At 40.5% G+C, this 13,839-nt stretch overlaps 1 protein-coding gene across 8 annotated transcripts in view; it reads right to left on the bottom strand.

Annotated features, from left to right (window-relative positions):
- CCDC66 (coiled-coil domain containing 66) overlaps positions 1-13,839 on the bottom strand; it is a 132,214-nt gene that overhangs the window by 71,401 nt on the left and 46,974 nt on the right. The window contains exon 3 of one of the 8 annotated variants that reach the window (XM_055558173.1): positions 4,557-4,663. The exons of the other annotated variants lie outside the window; for them this stretch is intronic. The gene's annotated coding sequence lies outside the window, so the exon portion shown is untranslated. The remainder of the gene's footprint in view (positions 1-4,556; positions 4,664-13,839) is intronic. 8 annotated transcript variants of the gene reach the window in all.

The following is a 13,839-nucleotide window of genomic DNA, read 5'->3' on the forward strand; positions in this document are numbered from 1 at the left end:
TCTGATCTGTACACACGCTATACACTTATATGTTTGTTTCTACCTCTTTCACTCCCATGTAAATGCCACAAGAGCTAAGACTCTGTCCTGGTCAAAGCTGTGTACCCAGGACATAAAACATGCCTGGTACATCATGAATAAATATCTGTTGGTTGGATAAATTTAACACTTAGTGCCAGGACCCAGGAGAAAGGAGCAGTGACCTCACAAGAGATGGAGTCAGACTTGACTGTGAGTATTTGGGAGTCTCTGGTGGAGGCATGGATCAACAGTGGCCTGAATAAATATTTATTGATTGGATAAATTTAACACTTCCCAGGGAGCTCAGTGGTAAAGGATCTGCCTGCCAATGCAGGGCATGTAAGAGACATGAGTTCAATCCCTGGGTCAGGATGATCCTGGGGAGAAGGAAATGCCAACCCACTCTAGTACTGTTGCCTGGAAAATTTCATGGAGAGGAGTCTGGCGGACTACTGTCCATGGGATCACAAAGAGCTGGACATGATTAAGCACACACAAACACAAATTGAACACTGGGCATACAAAGACGAAGAAAAGCACATTCTGTATCCTCATGGACTGTACTATATATTAGTGGAAACAGATACACAATGCTGTGTGATTACTGTTCTAAAAGGGGCATACAAAAGATTTAGTTCATAGTGGTGCAAAAAGGCAGAGCAAGCAATTCTACTTGGTGGATGCAAAGATCTGGGGAAAGTTTACAGATGCTTCATAAGATCTTCTAGATTAAAGAAGAGTTGACTGGGTGGAAGAGAAGAAAGAATATTCCAGGAAGAATAAACAGTGTGTGCAAAGACAGGAGGGTCAGTTTTGGTAAGTGCTGCTTAGTGGGATGGAGAAGATGCCTATAAATGACTTGATGTGATTAGAGCCAATGGCCCAATATACAGTAAGAAGATGTACAGTGGTACAATGTGCAATGTTACAGTTCATACAAAGCCAAACAATGGTACATATTGAGGAATGAACAGAGTCTGATCACGAAGACATGAAGTATGCTATACTAAGCAGCTCAAATTTAATTCTATAAATATTAGGGGTGCTGCCAAAGAGCTTGAAGCAGGGGAATAAAAATAGATTAACAGTTTAGGAAAAAACTAAACTCTGGTGATGTGAGAGGAATGGATTGCAAAAGTTTGGGATACGTTGACTCATTAAGACTCAGTAGTAAGACTTTCTCTCTGGTCAGTTTGGAATAAGAGGGCCTCCTACCTGAACCATCTGACTTTGAAGGTCCGTGGGATTTGATTACAGAATTTCCAAAGGAATGGGGAAACAGAGACTCTTGGAGGATGCAAACAAAACCTTGTGTGCACCAAGACCCAGAAGAAAGAACAGTGACCCTATGAGAGACTGAGTCAGGCTTGGCTGTGAGTGTTGGGGAGTTCTGGTGGAGGCATGGATCAACAGTGGCCTGCTGCAGGGTCAGGGGCACTGACAGGAGAAGTCCTGGGAGGCGCAGTATGCTGGCATAAGTCCTTTTGGAGGAGGTCACCATTACCCCTACAACAGTTTGGCCTCAGGGCAAACTACAGGGAGGGAACACAGTCCCACTCAGGCTTAAATTGAAGAAAGTAGGGAAAACCATTTAGGTATCACCTAAACCAAATCTCTTATGATTATACAGTGGAAGTGTCAAATAGATTCAAGGGATTAGACCTGATAGTCAGAATGCCTGAAGAACTATGCACGGAGGTTCATAACACTGTACAGAGGCAGTGATCAAACCATTCCCAAGGAAAAGAAATGCAAGAAGACAAAGTGGTTGTCTGAGGAGGCCTTACAAATAGCTGAGAAAATAAGAGAAGCAAAAAGCAAAGGAGAAAAGGAAAGACATATCCATCCAAATGTAGACTTCAAGAGAATAGCAAGGAGAGATTAAAAGAAACAAAAACAAAAACTCTTCTTATGGGAACAATGCAAAGAAATAGAGGAAAACAATAGAATGGGAAAGACTAGAGATCTCTTCAAGAAAATTGAAGATTCCATGGGAACATTTCTTGCAAAGATGGGCACAATAAAGGACAGAAATGGCAAGGACCTAACAGAAGGAGAAAAAATTGAGAAGAGGTGGCAAGAATACACAGAACAACTGTACAGAAAAGGCCTTAATGACCTGGATAACCACGATGGTGCGGTCATTCACCTAGAGCCAGACATCCAGAGTATGAAGTCAAGTGGACCTTAGGAAACATTGCTACAAACAAAGCTACTGGAGGTGACAGAATTCCAGCTGAGCTATTTCAAATCCTAAAAAATGATGCTGTTAAAGTGCTCCACTCAATATGCCAGCAAATTTGGAAAACTTGGTAGTGGTCACACGACTGGAAAAGGTCAGTTTTCTTTCCAATCCCAGAGAAGAGCAATGCCAAAGAATGTTTCAACTACCACACATTGCACTCATTTCAGCTCCACAAATTGCACTCATTTCACATGCTAGCAAGGTAATGCTCAAAATCCTTCAAGCTAGGTTCAACAGTACGTAAATCAAGAAATTCCATATGTTAAGCTGGATTTAGAAAAGGCAGAGGAACCAGAGATCAAATTGCCAACATGCGCTGGATCATAGAAAAAGCAAGGGAATTCCAGAAAACAGCTACTTCTGCTTCACTGACTATACTACAGTCTTTGAGTGTGTGGATCACAACAAACTATGGAAAATTCTTCAAGAGATGGGAATACCAGACCACCTTACCTGCCTCCTGAGGAACCTGTTTGCAGATGAAGAAGCAACATTAGAACTGGACACAGAACAAGGGACTGGTTCCAAATTGGAAAAGGAGTATGTCAAGGCTGTATGTTGTTACCCTCCTTATTTAACTTATATGCAGAGTATATCATGTGAAATGCTGGGCTGGAGGAATCACAAGCTGGAATCAAGACTGCTGGGAGAAATATCAATAACCTCAGATATGCAGATAACACCACCCCAGTGGAAGAAAGTGAAGAGGAACTAAAGAGCCTCTTGATGAAAGTGAAAGAGGAGAGTGAAAAGGCTGGCTTAAAACTCAACATTCAAGAGACTAAGATCATAGCATCCAGTCCCATCACTTCAAGGCAAACAGATGGGGAAACAATGGAAACAGTGATGGACTTTATTTTCTTGGGCTCTAAAATCACTGTGAACTATGACTTCAGCCCTGAAATTAAAAGACGTTCGCTCCTTGGAAGAAAAGCAATGACGATCCTAGACACCGTATTAAAAAGCAGAGACATAACTTTACCAACAAATGTCTATCTACTCAAAGCTAAGGTTTTCCCAGTAGTCATGTACGGATGTGAGAGATGGACCATAAAGAAGGCTGAGTGCCAAAGAATTGATGCTTTTGAACTGTGGTGCTGGAGAAGACTCTTGAAGTCCCTTGGACAGCAAGGAGATCAAACCAGTCAGTCCTAAAGGATATCAATATTTGGATATTGGAATATTCATTGGAGTAGTCATTGGAAGGACTGATGCTGAAGCTCCAATACTTTGGTCACCTGATGTGAAGAGCTGACTCATTGGAAAAGATCCTGATTAGGACAGGAGGAGAAGGAGCCGAGAGAAAATGAGATGCCTGGATGGCATCACTGTCAGTGGATATAAGTTTGAGCAAACTGCAGGAGATGGTGAAGGACAGGGAAGCCTGGCATGCTGCAGTTCATGGGATTGCAAAGAATCAGACATGACTGAGCGATTGAACAACAACCTGAACTGTAACAACTAACTATATAACAATGGTTTTCAAAACACTGAACATCAGCATCAGGAGAAGGCAATGGCACCCCACTCCAGTACTCTTGCCTGAAGAATCCCATGGATGGAGGAGCCTGGTAGGCTACAGTCCATGGGGTCTCAAAGAGTCAGACATGACTGAGTGACTTCACTTTCACTTTTCATTTTCATGCATTAAAGAAGGCAATGGCAACCCACTCCGGTATTCTTGCCTGGAGAATCCCAGAGATGGAGGAGCCTGGTGGGCTGCCGTCTATGGGGTCGCACAGAGTTGGACACGACTGACGCGACTTAGCAGAACATCAGCATCAGGCAACAAAGGACAGAGATCCTTTTGAAACAGGAATCGAATGAGATGAGCCCTACAATAGATTGCTCCGGGTTACTGCCTTGGGAAAGTTTCCATTCTGTGGTGCAGGGAGGGGAAACCAGCAGGGTCCCTGACTGAGGAGACAGAGCTGAGTCAGCTGAGTTCCTACAGCACAGCACCAGAGAGGAGAGGGTTAATAGCGAGGGAAAGCCTGGAGATCTGCAGAGACTCTCCCTCCAGGATTCAGGAGAGTACTGAGGCCAGGGAAAGAACATTCAAAAGGATTAGAGAGATCAGTGCCTGACACCCATGCAAGGCCATGAGCAGTACCATTATCACCAGCCAAACTGGAAAAATCAATAATTCATGGCACTGGGTAGATCAATCAGGAAGGTTTTGTCTCAGTATAGAGGAATATTTATCCTTAGACTCAAGAGTGCTCTAGACTTACCTAGCAAACTGTAAAAGCTAGACCTGAAAGGATCAAACTGTTTACAAGTTACCTACCTGCATTCCAGGACAAAACTCCAGAAGATTTATAGGAATACAAAAATATTCAGTCCTCAACAAGGTAAGATTGACAACATCTGGTATCTAGTCAAAAATGACCAGACCTACAAAGAAGTAGGAAAGCAAAATAATAATAAGAATAATGATCAATTGCAACTGACTGGGAGCCGACACACATGTTAGAATTAGCAGAGCAGGGCATTAAAACAGTTACCTGTACTGCCTATTTTTAAAAAGTTGCCGTAGAGATACAGATGATATTAACAAGACCCTAACTGAACTTCTAAAGATGAAAAATTCTATCAGGATTATCTGACCATTGGATAAGAGTGTGGAGGCAAAAAGAGAGAGGGACATTGGGTGTCATATGCTGCCATTGGGCTTCCCTCATAGCTCAGTCAGTAAAGAATCTGCCTGCAATGCAGGAGATCTGGGTTCGATTCCTGGGTCAGGAAGATCCCCTGGAGAAGGAAATGGCAAGCCACTCCAGTATGCTTGCCTGGAGAATTCCATGGACAAAGGATCCTAGAGGGATACAGTCCATGGGGTCGCAAGAGTCAGACACAATTTAGTGACTAAACCAACCAATCACCAACCATGCCACCATTAACATGAACAAGGAATAAGGATGGGAAAATGTGAATTGGGGGAACTGAGTTTCAGGCTTATTAACTTTGAGATACTCCATGAGAGAACTCTGAGGAAGTCCAATGTTTAAGGGGTTGACAGAAAAAGAGGAACTTATTGGGATTCCCCTGGTGGTCCACTGGCTAAGACTTCATGCTTCCAATGCAGGGGGCCCAGGTTCAATTTCTAGTCAGGGAACTAGATCCGACATTGCCACAACCAACAGTCCATATGAGGCAACTGAAGATCCCATGTGCTGTAACAAAGATTCTGCATGTCACAACTGAGACCCAGTGCAACCAAATGCATATACATACATACCTATATTTTAAAAAGAAAGAAAAAGAGGAACTTAACAAACTGAATGTGAAGGTATTGTCCCTGAAGGAGAAGAAGGGCAAGAAGCCCTGTGCAAGCTAAAACAGGCTCAAACTTCAAGGGGGGAATGTTGGCATGATCAGTGCTGCAAGACTTCACGTGGGAGGAAAACTGAGAAGTGGCTGAAATGGCCCCTGGATGGCAGGTAGGAGATCACTAGTCATCTCACACATGTGATAGAAGGGATCCTATCTGTTAATGCTGTGTACCCACTGCATATTGCACAGTTTCTGGAACACAGTGGGAGCTCAAAACCATCTGGTGAATGGATAGATGAATTCCATAGCATTACGAGGTACCCTGGGCCTAGCAAATTAGATCAGACCTGCCCTTTGTGATCAGAATTGTAGCTGATTTACTGGAGTCAGAAACATGAGCTAGACTACAGCGGATTCAGTGAAGACTGGAAAATGAGAGGAAGAAAGCCACAGGAAGATGTAGGAGTGAGAAAATATTTTATTTGGGGTGGTGGTGCAGGTTTGAACAGTATTGCGAAATCTGAAGAACATGGAGGCAGAAAAACATGGTGCTTCAGATCACATGCTCAGGAGTTGAATTGTCTGAGTGGATTCTTTACCAGCTGAGCCACCAGAGAAGCCCCAAATGTTGTTTACTTGCAGAAACTGACTTCTCTGAGCCTTATTTCCCTGATCTGCTAGAGTACTCCCTATCTTAAAAGGCTGTTGTCAGGATTTGATATGGTAACTCATGCAGAGGATCTGGAGCTGTCCCTGGCTCAATGAATGCTGGCTGCAACTACCAAGAGGATGACGGGACCAGAAGAGACAGACAGGTGGGCACAGGTGGCAGGATGTCTAGAAGTAGTCTCATCCGAAGAGAGAAGAGGGAAGGAGGATGGGATGGGATGGAGGTAGGTAAACTTGAGAGAAATGAGGGACTCTGTGGGACTGAAGTATATTTATGGGATGTGGGGCTTAAAATTGGTTTGAATTTTGAGAAAGGTTCTGTGGGATTTGAAAGGAACCATGCATCACAGCTCAGCAATGGAAAATGAAGGAGCATTCAGAGAAGGTGGTTAGAGATTCACTGGAGGAGGGGCTGGAAAAGGGCATGGCCTGGGTCAACTTGAAATGATAGGTGGGAAGAGGCATTTACTTTGAGTATCTGTGTTGGATAAATGTAGAGTATTCATTAGCTGTAATTCTAAAATATAAAGCACTAATCCCTAGTCTTTAGAGGTACCCCAGTATGTAAGTCTTTAGTCTGATTAGGGGAAAAAGAAGTCTGGAAAACATAACAGTTTGGGTTCTTTGGTTGTGGTTAAGAGAAATGAGCTCTGGCTAATTTAAGCAAGAATAAAATTTTTGGAGTAGCTCACAAGATATAAAGGCAAGTTGAAGAACTGTGTCTCAGAGAGCACAGAGCCAAAGGCTGCTGCTCCAGGGCTCCTATGGAACAAAAGCTGACATCTATCTCCATAGGGCCTCAGGCCTTCCAGGTGACAACCTCACCTTCACATGCTGCTGCTGCTACTGCTAAGTCACTTCAGTTGTGTCTGACTCTGTGGGACTCCGTAGACGGCAGCCCACCAGGCTCCGCAGTCCCTGGGATTCTCCAGGCAAGAACACTGGAGTGGGTTGCCATTTCCTTCTCCAATGCATGAAAGTGAAAAGTGGAAGTGAAGTCGCTCAGCTGCATCCGACTCTTAAGAGACCCCATAGACTGCAGCCTACCAGGCTCCTCCATCCATGGGATTTTCCAGGCAAGAGTACTGGAGTGGGTTGCCATTGCCCTCTATATATTTACCTCCAAATATTTGCCCTCTTGTGTAAATTCCAGGGAGAGAATGGGTCTGATTGACTTGCCTCCAGGCACACAGTCACAATCAGACTGCTTTCTGAATGTGTGACTTGAATCACTCCCCATTCACTGTCAGTAAAGTTGGTTGGACCTAAAGAGGGATGGATCCAGGGGAAAAAAATGTAGTGTGTTTTTCTTTTCCTTCTCCTTTTTCATCTGCTTTGTGCCAGGCACTTGTTAGGAGAAACAGATAACAGTCAATAAAGAGCAAAACCAGATATGGGCTTTACTTCTATGGAGGGTAGGATTGCGGGAGATGGATATTAATTCAGCACTAACTTAATGATTATACAAGATATGCTCTTTGGAAATGCATATCATGGAGAAGGCAATGGCAACCCACTCCAGTACTCTTGCCTGGAAAATCCCATGGACAGAGGAGCCTGGTAGGCTGCAGTCCACGAGGTCGCGAAGAGTCGGACACGACTGAACAATTTCACTTTCACTTTTCACTTTCATGCATTGGAGAAGGAAATGGCAACCCACTCCAGTGTTCTTGCCTGGAGAATCCCAGGGACGGGGGAGCCTGGTGGGCTGCTGCCTGTGGGGTCGCAGAGAGTCGGACATGACTGAAGCGACTTAGTAGTAGTAGTAGTAGGAAAGTAAGAGCCTGATCTGGCTTGGGAGTTGAGAAAAGACTTTCTAGAGGAAGAGATGCCAAAACTGAGATCTGAAGGATGAATGAAGAGCATGGCCACCACTGTAAGCAGCATGTGCAAAGAGTCTGTGACTGGAGGGAGCCTGTGTTATACCCTAGTTATCAGTTCATCCTGAAAATAGGACTTCTGTCTCAGCACCTGTCAAGTGTGACATACGCACAGGTTTACAGATAACTCCACTTGTTCCTATTTGTGATATTGGTACGCTTCAATTAATGAAAAAAAAAGTTAATGTAGGTTAATGAGGTTGCCTCCTTTTCTGAGGACACAAATAATTAACTTCTTATTTCAGTGATACCTATCTGTTGTTGTTTAGTTGTTCAGTTGTGTTGGACTATTTGCAACCCCATGGACTGCAGGACACCAGGCTTCCCTGTCCTTCACTATCTCTGGGAGCTTGCTCAAACTCACATCCATTGAGTTGACATACACATCTAGAGATTTAATATAAATTTTGCAGTAAAAATTAAGTCACATTTTATCAAGCTGTAACTTTCCAGGTGGCTCAGTGGTAAAGAATCTGCCTGACAAACAGGAGATGAGGGTTCAATCCCTGGGTTGGGAAGATCCCCTGGAGAAGGAAATGGCAACCCATTCCAGTATTCTTGACTGGTAAATCCCATGGACAGAGTAACCTGGTGGGTTACCGTCCACGGCATTGCAGAGTTGGACATGACTGAGCGACTAAGCAGCAACAGCAGCCACTTTCTCTGGTATGCTAATCAGGATCGTGTTATATAACGCACAATAAAAAAAAGCATAATTTAAGGCAAGTTTAAGAGTTTTATTTTAAATGGACTATTCTCTGTGGAGAATAATTATGTGAAATTTGTATAAACTGCAAGAGCCAAGATAGATGCTTTCATATCTGTGTGTGTAGTCATTCATTAAATATGACACCTTAAAATCTGTCTACTAAATAAAATTAGATGTTTATCATAGATGTAATTATTTTGTTTCCACTTTAAAAATTCTAGCAATACTACATTCATTATTAAATGTAAAATAAAACAGTCATGAAAACACAGATCAAATTCCATAACTGTTCTTTAGAGGCATTCATCATGCAAAAAACCTATTTCACATAAAAGTTGGTATGGTACATGTGAGTATTTTAAATATTAGAACAAAGTTTCAGTATCACATTGGGCCTTATATTTTAATTCACAGGATTTGGGGGAACCTTTTGAAAACTCATTCACCACTATCAGTTTTAGACACTACCATTACTCCAAGAAGTTAGCCCTAAAATGTACGTGTTGTTCTTTTAAAACAATCATAACCTGAAAGAGAGAGTAGTTATATGTAAATGACTAGACTTTAAAATGTTTGTTGCTGATTAGGCAAGCCAATCAATCTCAAAAATCCAATTTCAAAAATAAATGACATCCAATTCACTCTCCCTCCCCTGCCTTCAGGCAACCACTGATCTACTTTTTCCTCTCTCTGGAGAAAGTTTTGACCTAGTTAAATTCAACTGAACCAGAGAAAAATGTGGGAGACACTGCAAATACAGTGATTTAACATGTAGTCCATGGCAGTATAATAAGTGCTCAATAAATGGGGTCCCTGGTACATACCATGTATAAATGTCAGCTAAATGTACATATTGAAATCACTTTTAAATATTTCTTTCTTTCTTATACCAGTGTGCAAAGTACTATATCCTCAAGAGTTACAAAGGGGAGAAATATAGTCTGATTCTATCCTTCTGGATGCTTTCTTCAAATCTTCTAAAATGACATTTCCATTGTCAATGAGAGCCCTCTGCATCTGTTACTCATCTATTGTCCCTTTCTGAAAGTATAAATACCGCTAGCTAGTAAAGTACGAAAACCTTGTGGTTATCTCTCTTCAAGTTGGTGTGGGTCCATTTGAATTTAATATTATTGCAATAACAAACAAAACCAGTTTCATTTCACTGTATGAATGTCTTCACTTCTTTTTTCTTTATAAATCTATTCCCCCTGAGAATAAGAATTTGATGCATTTTTGAAACTGGATTTTTGAGATTGATTGGATTGTCAATTCAAGAGTAAACATTTTATCATTGCTTACACATAATTACTTTTTATTCAGCTTGGAGAGGTCTCAAAAAGGAAACAAATGTAAATTTTAGAATTTGGTATCTAATTATGAAGTGAAGTCACTCAGTCGTGTCCGACTCTTTGCGACCCCATGGACTGTAGCCTACCATGCTCCTCCGTCCATGGGATTCTCCAGGCAAGAATACTGGAGTGGGGTGCCATTTCCTTCTCCAGGAGATCATCCCAACCCAGGGATTGAACCCCGGTCTCCTGCATTGCAGGCAGACGCTTTACCATCTGAGCCACCAGGGAAGCACTAATTCTTATAAGAAGAGCTAACATGGAAATGTGATGTCTAATTGTGGCAAAGTACTAATTCTTAGAAGATGAGCTAATATGGAAATTTCACAATTAATACATGTTCAGGTATTTAGTCTCTACGTCTTTCATAAATTTAACCACATATTCCAAAAAGACAAGACTATGAACCCCAGGACTCTACTATTATTTACAGTTTTGTTTTCAGAAATATTGTCTGAAATGAATTAACTGTGGAAATAGGAAAACCATAACTTGAAATGTTCTCTATTTATAGATGTAAAAGTGGTGTGGTATATAAATTTAAAAGTTTATCCAGTACATGAATTTACTACTTCATTTTAAAGAAATCCAAATAATATAAAGGGGGATGATAATTTAACAATGAAAAACCTTCAGGATAACTGAGCACCTTTTATGCTCAAACCCAAAGGTATTTCTTTGGCTTCTCTGTGGGCGGAAGGAAGGAAGTACCCATGAGAGGAGAGAATGAACAAGTGAGGAACCTGATGACAACAACTGAGTCCTAGGAACCATCAATGTTTAAGCCATCTTGACTTCTATTAGGTTGGCCAAAAAGTTTATTCAGGAAACCTGAAAGAACTTTTGGCCAACCCAATACATTCTCAGATATTGAGTCAATAGATTCCCCTTGCACTTCAGCTAGTTGGCTGGATTTCTGTTGCATGCAACCAAAACTATCCTGAAATACATATCTTCTATTTTTCTTTTAAGTGCATTATTACAAAATTTTCAAGCACACAAAAGAACATATGTAAGGGATATACTACACTAACATCAGAGTATTTACATAAGAAATAGAGCTTCACAAAAAGCATTGGCATCTCCCATGAGATCCTTTCTGGGCTCAGCTTTCTCCCAGCCCTCAAGAAGACCCACTATTTTGATGTTAGTTACCTTTTTTTTTTTTTTTTTTGCTTTTCATTATTCCTTTACCCATATGTAGGTACCTATTATGGGATAAACTGTTTCTCCTAAATTCATATGTTGAAATCCTAACCCCTAGTACTTAGAATATTATTCTAATTGGAAATAGTCTTTAAGAGATAAATTAAAACAAAATCATTCAGATGGGACCTGGTGCAACATGATTGGTGTCCCCATAAGAAGAGGAAATTTGGACAGGGCCACGTACAGAGGAAAGACCATGTGAAGACTGGGAGAAGACTGTCATCTGCAAGACAAGGAGAGAGGCCTCAGAAGAAATCAACCCTACCCACACACTGATCATGGACTTCTATCCTCCAGAATTGTGAGACAAATAATGTCTATTTAATCCATCCAGTCTGTGGTACATTGTTATGGCAGCCTGAGCAAATTGGTATCCTTAACAATGCATTTGTTATTTTGTTCAACTTCGTATAAATGGATTCATATTCTAAGTAGCCTTCTGTGACTTGCTTCCTTCACTCAGCGTCACGTTTCTAAGGTCCATCACATGTTGATAGGTGAACAGTAGTTCACCTTTTTATTGCTGTATAAAATTTGTTTTAATATGCCACATAAAAAATTCTTTTACCTTTAATGGACAATGAAGTTGCTTACATGGCTTTTTGTCTGTTTGTTATGTTTTATTTTTGCTCTTGTAAATAATGCTGCTATACATAATTTTTTACTAGTTTGTGGTCATATAGACTCAACTAATTTACCAGACAGGGAAAAATGTTTTTTAAGTTATTTCCGATTATACTCCTACCAGCATTTACCCAAGCACTCTTGTTGTTCCAAATCCTCACCAACATTTGGTATTTCAGATGTGTTAACTTTTGCCAATCTGGAAGAAATACAATGGTATCTCATTCGTTTTAACTGGCACTTTCTTGATTACCCATGTGGATTTTAATCTTTCTATATATATATTATTTGTATAATCTCTTTTGTGAAAAGTCATTTGTATTTTGTTCCTTTCTATTCTAGACTGTGTATTCTCTTAATCGCTCATTTTTATATTGGGTTGTCTTTTTCTTATTGATATTTTTATGTGTGTCCTGAATACGAATTCTTTGTGACTTACATGCATTGCACACATCTACTTTAACTTTGTGACCTATCTTTTCACTTCTTTTATGGTGTTTGTTAATTGAAATTCTCAACCTGAATGTACTAAAATAAGTAAATACTGTCCTTTACTATGGGCTTCCCTGGTGGCTCAGCTGGTAAAGAATCTACCTGCAGTAGTCCATGGAATTCTCCAGCCCAGAATACTGGAGTGGGTAGCCGTTCACATTGTATTTTATCTTACCTAAGAAAAATTTCCCTACCTAACAAAGTTTCCAAGTTGTTTTTTTTAAAGACTTTTTAGAGCAGTTTTAGGTTTACAGCAAAATTGAAAGACAAGAATAGAGTTACATCATATACCCTATCCACATATATGCATAGCCTCCCTATTTTTATCTTTCACTGAAATGGTATATTTCTTACAATTGATGAGCCTACACTGATACACCGTAATCACCGAAAGCTCATAGTTTACATTAGGAGTCACTCTTTATATTATGCATTCTATGTGTGTGTGCTCAGTTGCTTCAGTCGTGTCCGACTCTTGTTACCCAATGGACTGTAGCCCACCAGGCTTCTCTGTTCATGGGATTCTCCAGGCAAGAATATTGGAGTGGGTTGTCATTTCCTTCTCCAGAGGATCTTCTTGACTTAGGGATCAAACTTCCGTCTCTCCCATCTCCTGCATTGGCAAGCAGATTCTTTACCACTATGGCCACCTGGGAAGTCCATTATACATTCTGTGTTGATGATGATTGATGTTAAGTCACTGTTAGGTTTAGTCAAATCTAACATGCAACCATTATTATAATATTATACAGAGTATTTTCATTGCCGTAAAAAGCCTATCTACTCTACCCATTCATCTCTCCCTGTCCCACAAGTTGTGATTTTCACATTAAAGTCTTTAATCCACCTGTAATTGATATTTGTGTATGGTGTAAGGTTGGGATCCTTTTGCTTATCTACAATGCCACTTCACTTATATACCAAGCTTTTGAGGTGTGGGGGCCCTTTTTTTTTTTTTTAACTATTAGTATATTTGCTTATCCTGTGCTAATACTTCATTGCTTTAATGACTAAAGCTTCAAGTATTGATCCCCAGCATGACAAGCCTTTCTGCTTTGATTTTCATATTGGAAGGTCTTTCCTTGTCTGCATATACTTAATTTTAGCTTGTCAAGTTCCTCCAGTAGAATTGCTCTGAATCTATAGGTCAGTTTAGGAAGAATGGAAATCTTTATGGTACAAAGGCATCCTATTCATGAGCACAGAAAATACTTTTATTTGAGTTGTTCCTAAGTGCCTTTCAAAAAATTCTGCAATTTTAAAAACTGAAGTCTTGGACACTTTTTCTCAGATTTATTTTAATAAATAAATATCTTTATCTTCATAGTTACTTTTGTTACTATAAAATGGTATCTTTCTAAA

The sequence above is a fragment of the Bubalus kerabau genome, chromosome 20 (genome assembly GCF_029407905.1).
Source record: "Bubalus kerabau isolate K-KA32 ecotype Philippines breed swamp buffalo chromosome 20, PCC_UOA_SB_1v2, whole genome shotgun sequence".
NCBI lineage: Eukaryota > Metazoa > Chordata > Mammalia > Artiodactyla > Bovidae > Bubalus > Bubalus kerabau.